Source organism: Oreochromis aureus, linkage group 2, assembly GCF_013358895.1.
Source record: "Oreochromis aureus strain Israel breed Guangdong linkage group 2, ZZ_aureus, whole genome shotgun sequence".
NCBI classification, from domain to species: domain Eukaryota; kingdom Metazoa; phylum Chordata; class Actinopteri; order Cichliformes; family Cichlidae; genus Oreochromis; species Oreochromis aureus.
In genome coordinates this window covers 28007164-28029061 of record NC_052943.1, presented here as the reverse complement: position 1 = coordinate 28029061, position 21898 = coordinate 28007164, and positions in this window count along the sequence as shown.

Below are 21898 nucleotides of genomic sequence, written 5' to 3'. Positions count from 1 at the left end.
TCTGTCTAAGGACAGCGCTAGCAAGCACTCTCTGCTTATGAGCAAAAAAAAATAAAACAAAAAAACAAAAAACAGCCCATTCATTTTGGTGGAAAAATGCACCATGTCAACCAATCAAAAATGATATGGCAACATGACATTTGGTTGTTTCGGAAGAGGGGGAAGTTTTAGGAGTGACGGCGAGAGAAAGAGAAAGACAGCTGAAAAAGAGAGAGAGAGAGAGTTTTGAGATTTAGCGTGTTTGGGGTGTGTAGTTAATGTGTTGTCTTGTGTAGTTAGTGTGTAGTGTTGTGGATAGTTTTGTGTTGTGTGTCAGAACAATGAGGCGACTGCTGTCTCCAGGTAGAAACAGCAGTGATACACCTGCTGCTGTCAGACCTGCAGGTATCAGGCTGTGATGTTCTCCTTTATAATGGACAGAAATTTTTGGAGTGGCACAAATAATTTGTGTGGCATCTTATTGAATGCAGAACAGCTGATTGTTATGTAAATAGTTTGAAATGGTTATTTAAAAAATCAAGGTAAAAGGTAAATGGCTGCAAATAACTTTGTTGTTTGCAAAACTTGTGCATAGGATTTTAAAACTGACAATTTATATTTGCATTTAAAATTATGAAATATGATTCATTAAACATGTTTGTGGTTGTTGCAGTAAAAAATGTAATTTTTTCTACTCGGATTTTATGTTTTTTGTCTGATTTTAGATCAATTGTGTTAATACAGTATGTCAAAATGAAAACATGACTATAACACGTGAGGTTGTGCTGAAAAGGATGATACCAAACAAGGCAAAGTAAATAGTTTTTAAAGGTGAAATGTAGAGGAAACATCAAAAGTAGTCAAAAATGGCCAATTATAACCTGGACCCGAGAGGGTTAAACATTTTTTTTTAAAGTAAAGCAATAGTTACTTTTCAAGTAATTAATTACTTTTAGAATCTTGTAACTCAGTTACTTTTTTGAAGACGTAATTAGTAACTATAATTAATTACTTTTTCAAAGTAACTTGCCCAACACTGATTATTGCTAATGTGAATAATCTATATAATTTTAACATATTACAGTGAAGTCACATCACACTTCAAACTAAAATTGAAGAAATATCTGCTGAAACACAACATGAAATATTTCAAATATTTTAAACAGAAACACTGAAAATATTCAGATTAATGAAGTGAAAATGAGGTATCTATTTATAAAATCATTCCAAACAATTACTGTCAAATAAATAATATAAAAAAAACAACCATGTGTTTCCTCACCACACCCATGGAGCAGTTCCTGTTTTTGAGAAAAGATATTGATGGTTTAACATGTTTAAGATGAAGCATTGATGAAGATGAAGGCCTGAAAATGGGGAACACAGCTTTAATCAACTATCAGTTAATTAATAAATTCATGTACTCCTGTGAAAATCAGAGAATCAGCTCATTCAAATACTGCAGTACAGCTATTTACTTGTGCTCCAGACACATCATTGTGGTGCATTTTATTTATTTTAGTGGTATTTTACATAGTTAAGCACTTTGTGCAGCATGGACTGTTGGAAATGTGCTATATAAATAAACTTGACAACTAAAGCACGGTGACAGAACTGCGTACTTTTATGTCAACTCACTATTTTCCCACTTTAAATTATGTACAAACGACATAATGAGTTTAATAATAAGTTTCTTCATGAGGCTTTTTAATTCCTCTTCAGTTAAACTGTCACAGATGAAAGTATTCCCAAACAGGGATCAGAGTGTAAACCACTTGTCCAGACTTAGACTGCCTCAAAAACCAAAGTGTGGGAATTTTGAAGTGTTATGATTTTTCTTTTAGACACAAGCCACAAGTGTACAGCTACCTAAACATATTCTTTGCCCAAGCTGAGGTATTATTTATGTGGTAGATGAGAAATTTCAGAGTTATGTTTTCGGTTCCCTAAATCCCAGAACGTCACTTCATTGTTATTTTGCTGCTGAAGTTGGTGCTGTACATGTAGGGACACGCAGTCAGAATGTAAAGAGCAGAAACGCTGGGTTGATCGTGTGTTGACCCACTGGTTACGTCTCAGAGCTCCAGTAGGGGGCATCGTTCTTTTTCTTAGAAGACGAGAGCCTCGCGCTGGTTTATCTGTGTTCAGTGTGAGAGAAAAAGTGGAATTCTGGACTCTTTGTTATGTTGAGGAGTTTCAGACGTGAGCTCGGGGTTGCTGTGGTCTCACTGTATCATCTTGTGAGACCATATGATGTGGTGACTGTAACCATATAGTTATTCTGCCATTGTTTGCATTAAAGTTTGTTACTGAGAGAATTTCTTGAAACATTATTTCGAGAGAATTCAACGTGTTGGCAAAAGCACACGAGTTAAAAGTTCACATTTACCTCGTGTTCCAGTTTGAGTTTTGCACCGACTAAAATACCATTTGCATCGTTGGAAGAGAAAAGAAGGATAACAGATGACTAACTTCACTCATCTTTACTATTTCCCCTGTTTAAGGACACTTTTCCACAAATAGAAACAGCTGCTAGAACTAATGCAGTGAGCACATTATGCTTTAAGATGGAAACACAGCAGTAATCTAGCAGTAATCAATTGTCAGTCAGTTTATTGCCTGTTTTCATTAACCATCTGATGGTGCATTGCTTTGCATTGTGGGGCGGTTTCATAAAGGATGCTCCAGTGTATCCTCTGCTAAAGGAGGCAATAAAGGAAGCGCTGAAGCACTGAATTCAACCCGCTCTTATTGTGGCTGCAGAGACTTCAAGCTCACTTCACTCAGTAGGAAATAAAAAAAACGCTTAACCACAAACTACTTCTAAAAGTGAAGTACCCTCTGTGTACCCTCTCAGCTTTCTTATAGGTAAAATTAGCTCATACAGTTTGTTATACCCACATATGTCACAACAGCATCTGGTTATTAGTAGCTGCAGTCACACAGGCACTGAAACCAACCTGCCGACCGCCTGATAACCATCGGTCATTAGGAAAGAGTGAGGGTTCTCCAACAGAAATCAACAGAAACTTTGCTGTGATTGCTTTGATCGGCAGCAGATCGTCGACGTTGCTTCTAAATTGTGTGGAAGACGCTGACCAGCCTGCGAACACCCACCAACTCCTCGCTCAGCGCTGTGGAAGCTGTGAAGAGCGTGATACAAGCTGCAGACACAGACCTTACGCCCACAAAATAAAAGCTGCGGCTTCAGAAATGTGTATTTTTTTAAGGTAACCATGGCAACACTGTCACTTTGAAGGTGAACGTTCTCAGTTTCCACTTTTGTCACAGTTTTTCCAGTTTCAGTAAAACTCAGCACGTCGTTGGTGAGCGTTTGCAGACAAACCAAACCAATCACGAGGAGGTTTTTGGTGCAGCGCCCTCTTTGTCACCAAGTTCACTTGACAACCTCCAGCAACCCCTCAGAGAGAGCAGCTAACTGCATATGTACTGCTGGTGTCTTTCTCATCATTGCTCCTTAATTATAACCTCAGCATGAGATCAACAGTACGGCTGTCGTAGATTATCTTTATTATTTTTAATGAAACAGCAGAGTGAGGTCAGCCAAACGGCCCACTGGACCTTTCAGTCCTCATACTCTGACTCTGTGACTAAAACCTCAGCATTAGGATGCACTGTGTTTACATGGAAGAAGCAAGTATGTGTTAATCATATAAGCTGTTTGCGTTTTACTGAGATCATTGATTTGGGTCAGACCTGGGAACAAGAGGAAACGAGAATGAGGTGGTAAAGTCTGTGAGTCTCTGATGTTGAACTTCAGGTAAAAAGAAGCTGCTAGACTCTTAAGTTTGGATGTCTCTAGTTAAATTGTGCTGAAGAAAAAGTTTTAATAAAACCCTAAATGGCGTGAAACTAGTAAAGAAATACCCTTTTTTGCCTTCAGAGGTTTCAGACCAAAGTCATGTCTAACTGCTCTGACAGTCCGGAGGTTTCTATACAGGCTGCTGCTTCCTGCACAGAAGGCGGCCAAGGACGCACTGGTTAGCAGTCTTAATATGAGAGTGAAATAAACACTTAACAGGGAACCTTGAAAAGTTCTCAGAACGCATGAGGAGTTTTTTTTTTTTTTTACTTTTTTTTTCATGATTTTGCCCTTGTCTGAGCTGAGTGTTTGCTCAGACCACAGAAGACACCTGCCACTGCAAGGTCAACGCCCCCAGCAGCCTCCACGCCATCAAAACCCTCAAGCAGAAACACAAAGAGGCTTCAGAGAGCGTGCTCAGTGCAGGCCTAAACAGCAGACCGTGACCAAGACTGATCAGAGAGTGCGCTCAGCTCAGGTGAAAGGAACATGTTCAGCAAAATACACATGATCACAAGCAAGGGTGAGAACTGAAGTTCTCTAGGATTTAAATCAAGTCCTCCAGAACCTTATTTATAGACTGTATATAAAAGACGGACATCACACACTAGTTTCTCAACTCCACAGATAACTACTTTATGGTCTGTTAGTTATCCACCTGTCAGTCAAAGAGGCCACGCCCATAATAACAAACTTGATGGACCGATCCGATATTACGTATCGGTATCGGTCCGATACTGACGTAAATTACTGGATCGGATATCGGAGGGAAATAAAAAATGTAATCCGATCCATTAAATATTAGAGTTGGATGTCTCGAGACTGGTCTTGGTCTCGAGACCGGTCTCGAGACCACTTTTACGTGGTCTTGGTCTCGTCTTGGTCTCGACGGACTTTTGTCTTGGTCTCGGTCTTGGTCTCGATGGACTTTTGTCTTGGTCTTGTCTTGGTCTCGACGGACTTTTGTCTTGTCTCGGTCTTGGTCTCGCTGTTTCGGTCTTCCATTCTCAAATCGACATAGTGTTCGGGAGATTTGGAGTCAACCATTAGCGGAGCGGGGGTGGCTTACTGGGCTTAAGCCGGGTCATTTTTTTTTCAGAAGCATGGGGCACCGTCGTAAATTCCCCTAATTTTGGTATGATCCGAGCTCAGGCACTAGGCGACTGAGCACAGCATGCATGTGAGCGAGGAGGGAGAAGCTGCTGCCTGCGAGTTTGCTGCAGACAGAGGACAGCTTAAGTTTGACCAGGTACCAAAGCAAATCATTCGTACTGAACTAATAATGTAAATATGACGGTGTATCACAAAGATTGATATCAAACTGATCAGTTGGTTATGTTACTTGCTCTTCGAGTGAATCAACAAATGGATAAATAAAAAGCCGAACAACAATGCTGATTTTTAGAGAGTCTTAGCTTACATTTCATATTTTCAGTTGTTACCCTCCACGGCTAAACAAACTCTCTAAATCGGTTTCAATTGTGTACTGATGAACACAACAATGGACATAAGAAGCTTCTTTCAAAGAAAAACTCAGGTAGATGTTATTTTATATATTATGCTTTGTATGTTGTTCAGTATATCTATGCAAAACAAGAGGAATTTCAATACACAGCAGTATATTCACAGATGAAACAAGATATTTACATACACTTTAGGTAGAAAACATAAAAACTATTTTTTACTGTTAAACATTAATTTAGAGTAAACTTTTGTTTTAGATAAATAAACTAATCTTTTGAATTAGTTTAATGACAGAATAAAGAGAGACAGAGCTGTCTATTTTATCCCTTTCATCAAATTTAGGAGAACATATACACTAAGTTTATTGTTAATTAATAAGAAAAACTCCAGACATTCCATTCTGAGCTTAAGAAGCTTCTGATAGGTTAGTAGAGTCCATGTGAGTAAATTGGTGGCACAGCTGTGGAAGCATATAAGGCAAAACACAGAGCCTGTTTCTGTGACATGTGAAAATCAAGAGATGTCAACCAAAACACCAGGAACAGAATTGTGGAGCTACATAAGTGTGGCTCAATTTTGAATACAATTTGGTGCCATTTGCAATTAAGAAATACATATAGTTTTTCTCTTTACTCTTAAAGTTAACAAATATGTTTTTATATTTATCAATCTAAAAAATAAACATTTAGTCTGATTTGATGTTACAATTAAAAAGTGTTTGTGTTTTTATCTGAAGAGTATGTAAATATCTGGTTTCAACTGTATATTTGATGATGTTGGTGTTTGGCTTGATTGTCAGCACAAAGAGGGAGAGAGAGGAACAGAGAGGAGAGAGAGAGAACAGAGAGGGAGATGGAGAATGAGGACAGAACAGAGATGGAACAAGAGCAGGTGAGACACACATGTTAGTCAAATGGTTGTTTGCCAAAACTCATCAGAACATGTATCTAGTACCTGTTTCTTTTTAGATACCATTTGTTACTTTTCAAATTCTATATTTATTAAGTTATGCAGGCTTGTTTGCACAACAAGGCTAAATAATTATATAAACTTTTCAGAATCTAAATAGCGTACTTTGGTAGAATTAAAAAAAATAAGTGTAGTGCAGGTCTATGATGATTTTCAGTGCTACTATCATCTAGTTCTGATTCTGGTTCCGTCTTGGTTAAGTCCTAAGTAGTCCTGATTTTGAACTGTTGTAGTCCTGTTTTAATTCCAGATCAGTTCTGGGTCTGGTTGAATTGGGGTTTAGTCCCTGTGTCTTGATACAGGCCCGACTTTGTTCTGCCTTGCTGCTTAATTAAAAACTAGTTTAAGGTGTCCTGCATATGTGATATTTATTTTTTTCCTATATGAAGTCATTCTTTTTGAACAAAACTCAAAACAGAGCCTAATAATCTTTCAGTCATTTCTACCCTCACTTAATTTCCTTTAAGCTGCTCAGCTCTCACACAGTGGCTCAGTTATGCTCCAATCCCTCCATATTGTTGCCAATCACATGCGAGGATATAGGATAATATCATTATGTGAAAAACAGAGAGGGTGAGAGACGCGACAGTCAAGTGGAGCCGTGCGTCTGTCCTCTCAGCAAGTGAGTGAGACAGTAGACAGCGGTGAGGAGGGCTGTGCGAAAGCAAAAACACATAAATATGCCTGACACCTGTAAACGAAGCAGCATCTGGCTGCAGTTTAAAGACTTTTTTTGTCTCGGTCTTGGTTTTGGTCTTGGTCTCGTCTCGACTTTTTCTCGGTCTTGGTCTCGTCTCAACTTGGTCTTGGTCTTGTCTTGGTCTCGATACCCTCTGGTCTTGGTCTTTGTCTTGGTCTTGATACCCTCTGGTCTTGGTCTTGTCTTGGTCTCGGATTAGGCGGTCTTGACTACAAGTCTATTAAATATCAAAAAAGCACCTCAAAAAACTTGCGACATGGCGTAACTCGGCTCATAACCGTAGCACGTCAGAGCAGTATGCGTCACGTGATAGAGCGGCTGTGTGTATTTGTAGCCTCCTAGCAATCCAGCATTTCATCTCCGAGGAAGTTATCCCAGAGAGAAGTAAAGCAAGTGTGTAAGTTCATCTCTGAATCTTTATAAAGCATTCCAGCGTTAAGTTTAACAACCGATATATGGAGCGACTGCCTCTTCTCTCTCCCTCCCTCTCTTGTTGCTACTTCAATCCTGAAACTGCTTAATGATCAGCTGATCGGCTTTTCTGTCGCGAGTCCGTCTCTTATTTGTTTATTGCCCACTTCGCACCAGAAAGAGGAAACCAGCGGCTGAACAACAGCAGCACGTTTAAGCTTGATAAGCTGTTGTTAGAATTTATTTAATATTACTTTCTAGACCAGGATCCTTTTCTACGTAGCTGACGGCTGGTAACTGTGCAGGGGCGGATCTAGCAAAGTTTAGCCAGGGGGGCCGATAGGGCATGAACAGGGAAAAGGGGGCACAAAGACATACTTTTCTTTCTTATTCTCATTTAAAATGTCTAGCTTTTAATAAATAATTATCTGAATCTTACACCCAAAGTTTTAATCTGATGTAAAATGTATAGAAGTCCATTACTGTATATAGTAACTGTTAAGTCTAATATACCCTAGTAAGCTATAGTACTTTTTCCTTTGGGAAGGTACCATCTGTGCAGTCTGCAATTCTGTTGACGAAAGATGTTGAATCTATTTAATTATTCTTGAAAAATAATTTATTTCTGTGCATTTTTTTCACACTGCATCAAATTAAAGTTGATTATGTCAATTAAGCATCACAGGGTGGGGGGTGGTTCCCTATTTTTTTTTTTTTTTTTTTTTTTTTTGCTGGGAGTTTTAGAACCCTATTAGTTAGGTTGCTTACTCTTTAAAATACCAGAATAGGGAGGATGGAGTAGGTTCAAGTTTATTAGATTGATCAGTGTTGCTGAACTATGAAATATTTTGGGTGCAGTGTATTTTTTACATACAGGTATAACAGAATAGCTTTAGTGTTTTTTTGGGGGGTTTTTTTACTTGAGTATGAACTTGTACAAAAAGCAGCAAGATATTTAAAAAAAAGTTTTATTGATTAAAAAACACACTATATCGGATTCATATCAGTATTGGCAGATATCCAAATTTATGATATCGGTATCGGACATAAAAAAGTGGTATCGTGCCATCTCTAAATGTAACCCATGTAAAATCTGTCTACAGTCCATTTCAAGTCTTTAGATGTGTCCATATGTTCAAAGAGCATACATGAGCACAATGCTCAATATACACAGCTAAAGCGATGCTGCTCTTGAAGAGAAAGCATGCGAGAATCAGCATCTTCCAGCATTCATCACACATGCTGATTCTCAGCTTAAATAGAACAGCTTTGTATGATTTATGATTGAAAATAATCCTTATCTTATCCAGGCCCTCTGCACAGCCTCTCAGTTCACAATCCAGCTGTTTTGGCTCCGCCCCCTTGCCCCAGGTAGGAGGAGCTTCTGTGCCTCAGATGGACATATGGATATCCCCTCTCCATGATGTCATCCAGATTGAAGAGTAGAAAAAAGTGTAATAAGTTGAGTGTTTACAGCAGTCTGAAGTTTGACTGAAGTTGTGCTGTCTGCAGTCCACTGTGAGTGTGTTTATATTTATGTTAGTGCTGGTGTCGGTGTGCATGGGGTTGGGGGCGGGGGGGTCTTATTGAGCACTCAGCAACATGACGGCCAGGGGTGAAGCTGTTCCAGAAGCTGCAGAAGCTCTTCCCAGGAGGTTTTGTTTGCTGTGGTCAGACAGCGTTCTAGTGCAAAGTTCTGCATGCAGCAGTGGAGTCACAGTGATACTCTTCACTGTCCTCACACATCTCTGAAGGGTCTTACCGCATGGATGTGGGCACTAAGCTCTCTATAATGCCTAATGTAGAAAGTGGTGAGGATGTGTTGGAGGGAGTGAGCTTTCCTAGTGTGATGCAAGAAGTGGAGGCACTGGTGATCTCTCTTTATTAATGCTCGATTGTGCCGAGACCAGGACAGTGTCCAGAATTTCCAACTGGTGCACTGGTCCAGCACTCACTGTGTCACATGTTATTAACACCATGAAAGCCAGCAGTGATCTGATGACAACAGCAGCTCAGTACTTTCCTTTCAGAAAAAAAGATTCCTAAGATTCTTAACCTTCTTATTATGTTAAGGGTCAATTTGACCCATTCCAGTTTTTGTGTTGACCAAAGTACTGGTCATCCTTTCTTTTTCTTCATGAAACCTTATGACTTTTCCTTATCTGGGGTCATGAACTGGTGTGTAAAATATGGACACTTTGATGTGTCCTGGAATGTCTCTGCAGTGTTTGTATACAAAGATGATGTTGCGGGTCATTTTGACCCAGACACTTTTATGTAAGTAAAAAGTTGTTCAGATCCAAAATAAACATTTCTCTTTGATGTACTTTGTTTTGATTGACTCTGAATATACATTCAGACCCAGGTGTGTATGCAAGAAACTTTCTCTCCCCTATTCTTGTCACTGTTCTCGTGTCATTTCAACTAGAGATGGACCGATCCGATATTACGTATCGGTATCGGTCCGATACTGACCTAAATTACTGGATCGGATATCGGCGAGAAATAAAAAATGTAATCCGATCCATTAAATATCAGAAAGACACCTCACAAAACTTGCGACATGGTGTAACTCAGCTCATAACCGTAGCACGTCGGAGCAGTATGCCTCACGTGATAGAGCGGCTGTGTGTATTTGTAGCCTCGAGCAATCCGGCATTTCATCTCCGAGGAAGTTATCCCAGAGAGAAGTAAAGCAAGTGTGTAAGTTCATCTCTGAATGTTTGTAAAGCGTTCCCATGTTAAGCTTAACAACCGATATATGGAGCGACTGCCTCTCTCTCTCCCCCTCACCTTCCTGCGGCTACTTCAATCGTGAAACTGCTTAATGATCAGCTGATTGGCTTTTCTGTCGCGAGTCCGTCTCTCTTCTTTGTTTTTGGCCCACTTTGCACCAGAAAGAGGAAACCAGCGGCGGAACAACAGCAGCACCTTTACGCTTGATAAGCTGTTGTTAGAATTTATTTAATATTACTTTCTAGACCAGGATCCTTTTCTACGTAGCTGACGGCTGGTAACTGTGCAGGGGCGGATCTAGCAAAGTTTAGCCAGGGGGCCCGATAGGGCATGAACAGGGAAAAGGGGGCACAAAGACATACTTTTCTTTATTATTCTCATTTAAAATGTCTAGCTTTTAATAAATAATTATCTGAATCTTACACCCAAAGTTTTAATCTGATGTAAAATGTACAGAAGTCCATTACTATATATAGTAACTGTTAAGTCTAATATACCCTAGTAAGCTATAGTACTTTTTCCTTTGGGAAGGTACCATCTGTGAATTCTGCAATTCTGTTGAAGAAAGATGTTGAATCTATTTAATTATTCTTGAAAAAGAATTTATTTCTGTGCATTTTTTTTCACCCTGCATCAAATTAAAGTTGATTACGTCGATTAAGCATCATGAGGTGGAGGGTGGGGGGTGGTTCCCTATTTTTTTTTTTGCTGGGAGTTTGCAACCCTATTAGTTAGGTTGCTTACTCTTTAAAATACCAGAATAGGGAGGATTAAGTTTATTAGACTGATCAGTGTTGCTGAACTATGAAATATTTTGGGCGCAGTGTATTTTTTACATACAGGTATAACAGAATAGCTTTAGTGTTGTTGTTTATTTAAACTTGAGTATGAAGTTATACAAAATGCAGCAAGATATTAAAAAAACAGTTTTATTGATTAAAAAACACAATATATCGGATTAATATCGGTATCGGCAGATATCCAAATTTATGATATCGGTATCGGTATCGGACATAAAAAAGTGGTATCGTGCCATCTCTAATTTCAACACACCAAAAATGAGCTCCAGGAGGTTGACGACTGAAGAAGCTTTATCACTGCTTTTGAACTGGGATAGTGATGAAGAAGAAGACGTTTCAGAGACTGAGGCTCTTTCAGAGGCCAAGGACAATGTTATTGATGATCCAGACTATCAATTTTCAGACGAGGAGGAGGATTCTGAGGGCGAGTGTGCCGCCATCTCTACATCAAATGAAAACCAAGGAATGCAGCAATCATCATCCACAGAGGAGACATGGACATCTAAAGATGGTAATATAAAATGGTCATTATCACCACACCGAAGTCAAGGCAGGCTGTCATCTTCTAATGTCATCAAAATGACTCCTGGTCCTACAAGATTAGCCGTCACACGAGTTGATGATATTCAATCAGCATTTCAACTCTGCAGAGAAGTGGAAGCCACTGGATCAGACTGACTTGCATGCTTATATTGGAATTCTGATATTAGCTGGAGTATACAGGTCCAAGGGAGAAGCAACTGCAAGTCTATGGAATGAAGAGAATGGAAGGCCAATCTTTCGAGCAACAATGTCTTTGGAGACATTTCTCAAGATATCTCATGTGATCAGATCTGACAACCGTGAAACCAGAGCTGGTCGACGTGAAGGAGACAAACTTGCTGCAATCAGAGATGTATGGGATAAATGGGTGGAAATTCTACCTTTGTTGTACAACCCTGGTCCCCACGTTACTGTTGATAAGCGCCTTGTCCCATTCAGGGGTCGCTGTCCTTTCTGACAGTATATGCCCAACAAGCCAGCCAAGTATGGCATCAAAATATGGGCAGCCTGTGATGCAAAATCTAGCTATGCATGGAATATACAAGTGTACACTGGAAAGCTACCTGGAGGAGCATCTGAGAAGAATCAGGGGATGCGTGTGGTGCTGCAGATGAGTGAAGGGCTGCAAGGGCATAACATCACCTGTGACAATTTCTTTACTTCCTACTGGCTTGGAGAGGAACTTCAGAAGAGAAAGCTGACTATGTTGGGAACAATCAGAAGAAATAAGCCAGAACTTCGCAGTGAAATTCTGAAGATGCAGGGAAGATCTCTGCATTCCTCATTATTTGTTTTCACTGAGAAAGCAACAGTTGTTTCATATTGCCCAAAGAAAAACAAGAATGTTCTTGTCATGAGCGCAATGCACACAGATGCATCTCTGAGCACAAGAGATGACAAAAAACCACAAATGATCCTAGACTACAACTCCACTAAAGGAGGAGTAGACAATCTTGACAAAGTCACAGCGACATAAAGCTGCCAGTGGAAGACAGCTCATTGGCCCTTGGTAATTTTCTACAACATTTTGGATGTGTCTGCTTACAATGCCTATGTCCTGTGGACTGAAATCAACCAACATTGGAATGCGGGTAAATTGTACCGACGTCGCCTTTTCCTGGAAGAACTGGGAAAAAGTCTTGTCACTCCCAAGATCCAGATGCGAGTCAGACCAGCTTGATCCCCAGCAGCAGCAGCTGTCATTGAAAAGGTCAAGTGTGCACCATCCAACCAATCTGCAGTGGATCCAGTGGATCCAGGTGTAAAGAAACGGAAAAGATGCCAGGTCTGTTCCTCACGAGAAGACATTAAAACAAGCACTATTTGTGAGAAATGCAAAAAGTACATCTGCAGAAAGCACACAGTTACATTCTGTCCATCATGTGGACAACATTGAAAACACTGAAAAACTGAGAAAATCGGGCAAGTTAAAAAGAAATGTGTTTGTAAAGAAGGGGAAACTTTTACTAAATTGTTCTTAAAAAGAGTTATGGTAATTCAAACTGTGTTGTATGTTTGTGTTCTAAATGTTTTTCTAATGGAAAATAAAGTTGCTATTGTTTTATTGCAGTTTTTTGACAATTCTGAGTGGATTTACACAGTATGGGTCATTTTGACCCGCAACATAATCAATGTGATTTTTTTTCAACATAATACAAGGGTTAATAAAAGCACCGATAGTTATTTTTACAAAGCAAAGGCTCTGTGATTATCACCTAAAATTTAAACACAGCCTAATGTGCATTTAGTCCAAGCATGAAAAGCTGGTCTGACCTCCTGATGCTCCAGGTTGTTGATGATTTGTCAAGGTTTTCTCTAAGCTACAGTAAAATAGTTGAAAAATTAAAATAGCCTTTGTATATGTAGGTTGTAGTTGTTGATATGCAAGTGAGCTAACGGCAGTCTAGCTTCCTGTGGGTTTACTGCTTACCTCATTATTTGAAACTTTGGCAGTATGTAATATGAAGATCGGTCACTGGAGGAGATCTAAAGCACAATAGGTTTATATGTCTGTATCAGCTGCCACACATGAAAAGTCTGAGCAGAGCAGGAGAAGAGATGTCACATTTATGGTGCCTCCTTTTAATGAATATATCTGGACAAAACTGTTGGTTCACTTTAGTTTAATGTCTTCTTTTAGTGCAGCCTCAGTTTGTTCCTAAGGTACTTCCTTGTGATTCACAACCTATTATAGAGTAATTGTCTTTAGCATAAAGACTAAATATAACTGCATTCCTTATACAAGCCTTCACCGCAGGCTATATCTGCTGTAAAGCCAAAATTACAACAGGCTGGACATTGGATGAACACAAGGTTTGGGCTGAAATTACTGTAACTGTGCTAAAATAACTAAAAATCAGATTTCTGCTTGAGCGTAATAATTCCCATCTCTGTGGCTCAGTGTAGTCTGGCTCCGTCAGCTCGGGTCGCTGATGGGAGCTGACACTCAAGCATCCCCTGTTGTGTCGCCCTGAACAAAACCTGCTTCAGACATGATGACTGTGTCTGTGCTGCCGCTACACCGAGCAGAGCCTCTGTGTGTTGATGGAGGAGCCGAAGCCGCTTTTGCTGCTCTGTACAATAAATCAGCGAGGATGAGAGCATCAGCTCCCCGTCCCTCCTCTCCCTCTCTGTCCGTCCGTCTGTCCATCATACCTGCCGTCTCTTCTCCCCATCCTCTCCTCCTCTCTGCTCCTTCTGCGTGGACGGCCGTGATGTCCTCTTTAAGCCACTCCATGTGAGCATGGCGCCCCCAAGAGGCCGGTCCTGCCGCCTCGTCACCGCCGCCACCACCTCCTCCTCCTTTTTCTTCTCCTCTTGCAGCAGCAGTGGGGCACATCATGAATATTTCAGCGGGTTTAACTCCACTTAAAATATGCATTCTAATTGGGCCTAAGTGCCACAGCTTCACTCTGAGTAGCTTTCCAGGTTTCTCCCTCCACTCCCTCCCTAACTGACACGTTTCACATGCTTGATATATTTTTTTAATGTTGCTTACTGATCTGTTTCGTTCTCTCGCTGAAATTTGCTGAAAACTCTTCAGAGAGCGCATCAATTTACAGCGTCATCATCTCACGCCACGCAGAGGTGCAGGGCAGACGGGGGCCCACCTCGCTCCCAGTGCTTTACCAGACACTTGGGTGGATAATGCTGCATTATATGCATAAGAGATTTCTTCATTAATATTCTTCTTCAGTTTAAAAATTCTGCTAATTCACCTTTAATTGGTACCAGAGCACAGCTAGTTTTATGTGTTTTATCAGCAAGATTCAGGGGTTTTTATTTTGTAGGCTCTGCTTCCTTTAGGCAACAAACTGGATTAAAGGTTGTCCTTTGCAGAGCCACAACAGTGAGACTGTCACGCTCCCCACGGTTTTCAGCTGCTTCCACTGCTATTTTCTCCCCATGCCTTCTCTGTTCCCCTGCCTTCTGTAATCGTGTTTAGTGGGTTAATCCATATGAAATCAGCCAAATCTGGAAAAACTTCCAGCCTGACCCCCTTCAGAATCAGCTGCTGTATTTTTTTGGCACAGTAACTTTGGTACATTTAATGAAGCCTTGCAGCATGTTAAACATTGTGGATTAAAATTTGATGCTTTCAATTGGTGTTGTGTTTCCAAAATTTTGACCTGACATAACTCTATGACTACAGGAAATATAAACATGGAATTTTTAATGCTGGAAAATATATTTAAGCTTTGATTAAAAACAAGCAAATTTTCAAGGTCCACTCCAAGAGTCACAGACACCGTGTGGATACTGATGTCTTTGAAGACAAAGACATCAGTTTATCTGACGGGTCATATAGCCTGAGGTGGTCAGCTGGTGACCCTGATGTTAGCCTCCATGTCTCCATGTTAGTTAGTGGCCGTTTATCAATGCCCAAGTACGCGAGTACGTACTCGCGTTCTCGGTGAGTACGTACTCGCCGAGAATGCACGGGAGTACGTACCACCCGAGAACGCGAAAGCACGGACTCGCGATATGTACAATTGGAACACCTGCGTACGTGATGATGTCACAGGTCCGGAGTTTTTACTGCTGTCCCCTCTTAATTTAACTGTGAGTAACATGTTATGAAGCTTAACTGTAATCACAGCCAAACCGGTTTACTCAGGAACAAATAAAACACTGAAATAAACCAAACATTAACATTTAGAAGTGATCTAAGTGACTTTTTTAACCTCAGTAGTGAAACCTCTATTAATAAAAATTGTGTACACGTACATACGTGTACATACCTTAATAAAAACAAGCAGGTGAGATGTTAGAAGGCTTTTATTTCTATTCTAGTGGACACTCAATACTATAGACAGCTGCTGGGGTTTCTTTAACCTGAGTAGTGAGAAGTCCGCGAGCGCGGGGGGGGGGTTGAAAACGATGTGCTGGGAGTCCGCTGTTGTGTTTTGGGCGAAATGCATTCTGGGATATATAGCTGTCCCAAGTCCACACCGATGCATGCTCGATAAAACGGGCGGATCGAGAACACATCTGGGACTTTTTTGCATTCTCGGCTTGATGCGTACTCCGAATTGGAACAGTACTTGGTCTCCGACTGATGACGTATCACGAGTACACGAGAACGCAAGTACGCACAAGTACGTATATTGATAAACGCCCAATGTGTTTTTGTCATTTTCTGTTTTATTTTGAAAATTTGTTTTCTCATGTGTCTTATTTTGGTTATACTTCCTGTTTTAGTTTTTCCTTAGACACTTTCAGCTGTTGCTGATTGTCTCCGCCTGTGCTTTGTTACCACTTGTGTCTTGTTACATAATCATCCAACTGTGTTTTCACTGTTAGATGGTTTGTTTTCCTCCTTCCGCCCTTCCTCTCTGTTATTTACCTGTTAGCCAGTTTTAGTGTTTGTTGTCTTAGACCATGTGTGGGGAACTCCAGGCCTCAAGGGCCGGTGTACTGCAGGTTTTAGATATCACCCTGGGTCAGCACACCTAAAACAAATGATTAGTTCATTACCAGGCCTTGAGGACATGTTGAGGAGGTAATTTAGCCATTTAAATCAGCTGTGTTGTATCAAGGACACATTTAAACCTGCAGGTCACCGGCCCATGAGGCTGTCCCATCTTAGATGATCCACTGGTTTATTAGTTTTTTAAATAATGTTATTTATGTTCTTGCTTTGAAAATACATTTTTAGTCTGGATTTGGATCCTGTCTCCACAACATTCAGTTACAGGACAAATAATAAAACACATCTTTCAGGAAAACTTGATGTTATGCAGCAGCTAAGTCATTCCATATATCCAGTTATGGCAATCATAGATTAACTACAACAATTTCTGTGCAGTTTACTTTCAGGGTTACTTTGGTGACTTGGATAGGAAGACCGACACCACACCATGTTAGTAGTAGTCTCTTAAGCCAGCCTAGCTTATCTTAAAGACTAAGAATAAAGGGTAACGTTTGCATGGCCATGATGAGACAAGGACAAAAACACATATCAGTGGCTTTAAAGTTTAACTGGGCTGTAAGTTTACTAACTAACTAATGTAGGGCTACTTTATTTGCAAATCTCCTCCTGCTAACCTAGCTGTATCTTTATATTAGCTATTACTTTAAAAACACCACGTCTTACTGAGCTAGATATATTTAAAGCAACAATGTGATGTAGCTAGCTATTTAAAAAGGCTAATCAAAACAAGTTTTTTTTTATAAAAATCTTGCAAAAATCAGTGATACAATTAAAACTACAGTTAGTTAATACTCAACTGAGTAGATACATTACTTCCCCTTAGATTAGCCAATCTAATCAATTTAAAGTTTTTATATTTTTGTGCTCTCAGACAAGTGTGACCAAAACAGCTGGGAGGGGATAAAAATAGGGATTTATAATCATTAGCTGTATATCTGCAATGCACTTCAGACCAAAAATCTTTTTTTATCAGCTTTGTTGTTCCCGTAGCTCTGTGTCTTTGTAACTTTTATGCGACGCACTGCATGCAGTTTCACATAATATCTGATTCACTCCTCTGAAATGGGTTCCAGCAGTTTTTACATGAGCAGAAAATGAGCGATTCTATCATCTACAAAAGAAACCGAATGCAGGAATCCAGCTTTAGCACATTAGCGGGTGCAGCTCTCCACCACAGCCCTGGAAACCCTCTTTGAACACTCAGCTGAGTAACAGCATTTTGACAACAAGCTCAATTCATGAACTTGACAATCGCCCGGGTCAAATCCGATGACCATGAGTGGATTTTCTAGTTATATCTACAACACTGCTTCATTTCCTGGCTCTGTGATTCGTTTCTGTCGATGGGAACTTGATTTTATCCTTTTCAAATAATAACTTTGTGGAAATTGTGGTCCAGAAAATGAAGTGTCACAGAGCTCCACAGGATGTTACACAGCCTGGTGAGGAGGAGGAGGCAGCTTTTGGTTGATGCATTAAAATACATCCTGCAGTTCACAGGATGTGAGTAGCCCACACACATCATCATAAAATCTATATGCAGTAAGAGCAAATAATAGGAAAGGCCAGGCACATGCAGGCCGAGACCATCAGCAGCAGCATCTGCATCAAAGAGAGGGTGAATTGGATTTGTGGTTTCGCTCTTTGTACTTTTACGCAGACAAAAGTGGATTATTGAGCATTTTAATGGCACATATGAAGTGGAGTGTGCAGCCAAGACACATCACCAATCTGAAATGGGCACTCCAGAGTTCTGACATAAAACACTACGTGTCCTTAATTTAATTGAAATGAATAATGACTGAACATTAAGTCTTCCATTAAAAGTGGTCCATATGACGGGGCAGCAAAAAACGTGGAAGTGTAATAGTTTTGTCCTCCTTTCAGTTTCCTAATTAAATTGCTTTCCGTAGAATGTGCTTATTATTTCCCTTGTTTTTTCATGTTTGTGGCGATAAATCAGCTCTGACACACGCAGGACATGATAAAAAGTCTCAGCGGCTGCAGAAAACACGTCAGCTCGCTCTCACGCACAAAAACGTGCTGTTTTGTCAAAGCCGTGGTCGCCCTCGGATGTCTTTTTGTATTTGTGCCTTACATGCTGGGTATAAACCACAGTAAGATGGATTCTTCATCCCAAAGTGACCTCATGGAGATGTTTGGACGCTCGGTGTTGTATTTGGTCTGCCCAATGTGCAGGTTTAAAATTATAAAGGGACATTTTAATCCAAACCACAAGCTTTCCTGAACCTAACAATGTAGTTTCCAGTGCCTAAAACAAACCAGCAAGTAAACGTCAAAGTAAATATTAAAAGTAAATGAATAACTGCAACTCCTCCACCCTTCTCATGCAAACACTGGAGCTCCACACCTGGCTAAACCAAGGCAGAATACACGGTTTGCTTACACTGGAAATGCCATCTGATAGAAAGGCAGTCTAACAATGGCATCTGGTCAACTTTATGTTTTAAGGGTAATGAATAGCTTTAGTGTATTTTGAAACTGACCACAGACAGAGGGGAAGGATGAGGATGACAGGAAGTAGGGAACAGGGACAACATAATCACATTTCAAAGTAAAAGACCCAAAGCATCCTTCTGAAACACGTCCAGTGTGATTTAACACTGTACAGAGAATGAAACAAAACTGTCTTTTTATTCTGCGTGTGCGGTTTTCGTGTTCTAGTGGCTACTGAAGTTGAAATTGATCAACTAAAGCATCAAAATAAATGCTCGAATGAGTGATTGAAGTGCGCAGACTGGCCAAAGCATCAACAATGTAAAAGATTTAAAAGCTAAGTCTGATAAGTCAATCCAGCTGGGAAGTGCCATAATCTGCATTCTTTTAATGGTCATGGTGGTTTGATGAGGTTAGGGTAACTGGTTATCCTAAACTGGCCATAAATGTGATTTTTTTTTTTCCTGTCTCACTGTGTTAGCCCAGGAACTGGGCCGACCTCTCGTTCTGTGGCTGCTGGGATAGGCTCCAGTCCAACCGCATCCATGAACGGGATAAATAGATGGAGGGAAGTTTGGCTTTGTGACCTCAGTTAAACAGTTTCCTGAAGACTTCATGGTTTCAGGTCACACTAAATAAAATGTGAAGCTAATTTCCTGAAGTCTGGTCATTATCAGAGCCAAAAAGGAGGCTTTTATCCACTGTGTGCTCACTGGCTGGTAACTTGTTACCTGTGTCAGATCCTGCCAATGGGAACGTGAAGTGAATTTTTCCTTCTTTTGTAGCATGTAATGGTAAACTGCTTTTCCCTCCATCGTGTTTCTAATTTTTGGTTTGGAGCAGGAACGAGGACTGTAACGTAAAAACAGAGAAGATCACAGTCCAAACGAACTGCTGCTGTAGCACTGACAGCCAGGACAGCAGTGTCCACATACTTTTGACTATAGAGCATGTCTGTATCTGAATCAGCTGATGTGTAAATTTAGGCCTTAATGAGTCACAACTGCTACAAGATTTAGACACAACAACACGTTTGAGTCGCATTTTTATGGACTCTCACTCACACACACACACACTCCCACACACTCCCACACACACACACACACACAGAGGGGGTCCACTATGGTTTGGAGTAGAAAGAGACTCGGCTGGTTTCATCCTCGTCCGTCGCTGCAGTGACCGAGCAGCTTTGATCCTCCACTCCACTACATCACTCTCTCTCTCTGCGTTTCTATGTGTCTCACCCTCGCTCACCCTCTCTCTCTCCTCAAACATAATGGATAGTGGTGAGGCAGGCGCAGCGCTTTGTTGCCATGGCAATGGCAAGGGAACTAATAACCTGGTGGAGAGCTGATAAGGCACAGAGAGAGAGAGGACGGAGACACAATGAAACACAAAGTGGGTGGGTATGATTACGGAGAGTATTCATCATTTCCAGCATCACATGTGAACTAAAATGACTGAAATAAAATGTCCACAACTGATAAATCTGCGTATAGATTACCAACCACTTACTGAGCCGAAGGACGGAATACACAAATCGTACAGAGAGAATATAACATTAAATTGTGTCCTATAGAAAGGAAACATCAAAGAGAAGCACAATAACCAGAAGAATGAGAAGAAAAGATGATATTTTATTTATCCCAAAAAGGTAACACACCGCAGCAGTCAAAACATGAAAAACTTAGGTCAATAAAATAAATCAAATATCACAAAACAAAACAGCTCAGAAACGTAGAGAAATATTTATTCTATTATACTTACTCTTCATTTATTGAGCTTTTTTTTATTTAACATGGCTCCTTTAGTATGAGGAGCTTAATAAGTAAAATCACATCAGTACAGGCCCAGTGGGATGAGATGATGTGTCTCTGTCCTCGTGGAAGCTGAGCTGAATCAGCTGCAGATGCTGGGCCAGGTTATCCAGGTTAGGAGGTCACCTCTGCTTCACCCGATGGAGGAATCCAATCAGAGAGTCCATTCAAACCGGGTTCAAACAACAAGGACGACGACTTCCCTCAGCAGGTCACACGGACGCACCGCTGGCAGACCGATATTCAGGCCACCGTCTTTGTCATGCCTCACACACTGGATAGGTCCCATAGAGAGACGGAGCCTTCATTCCCAAATGACCACATGCACATGACTGTCGAGGTGTTAAAGTCTTGGAGTACCATTCAAAATCCAAAACACAAGCTTTTCCTGAACCTAACAAAGTAGTTTTAAGTGCGTAAAATAAATCACCAAGTAAAAGTAAATAATAATAAGATAAATAACTGCAACCCCTCCATTCTCCTAATGCAGACACTGAAGCTCCACGACAGGCTAAACCGAGCCACCAAACCTTTTGCTTAAATTGGAGATCAAATCTAAAAGAAAGTCAGTGTTTGTGATCTGGTTAAACAATGATGGTGAAAATAGCTGCCATTATTTAACTGCTTTAACCACAGTGTCAGTGTCCATCTAGTCTTGTTCGATGGCACAATAACCAGATGAACAATGAGAACAGTAAAATTAGCACATGAAAGCAAGACATTTTGTCATGGTTTTATTTGTTCTCTGAGTTTTGAATCATTGGGTTTCTTCAGTAGTTCTGTGTCCAGGTTTTTTTTTTAAACTTCCTGTTTTACTTTGATCGAACACTCGGGCTGTGTTTCCTCCTCTCACCTCCCCACTTACCTCTGAAACCCTGAAGACTCCTCTGCAGCTCCAGTAGAAGCTTCACTCCGAGCACACTCGCCATGACTAAGACTTCCAAAACTCCAATTTCCCAAAACAATATGTCACCATTTAACCTCACGTGAAACACACTTAGCACCAAAGCTGAATTTATTGAACGATAAGCAACTCAGAGCAGTGCCAGAAAAATAAATAATAACGATGATCATAATGAAAGTTTTAGACATTAATGCAAGTTTGTCATACTGAACCTTTGCTATTATCCTTTCCAAGTGTTAAAGTACTGGTTGGATCAGGAAGTCCTGTTTTGGAGTTAAGAAGTGTAGTTTTTTTGGTTCTTTTATAATCAAACAGAAAAATGTTTCTTCTTAAAGCCTCAAAACTCTGATGATAATTCATAT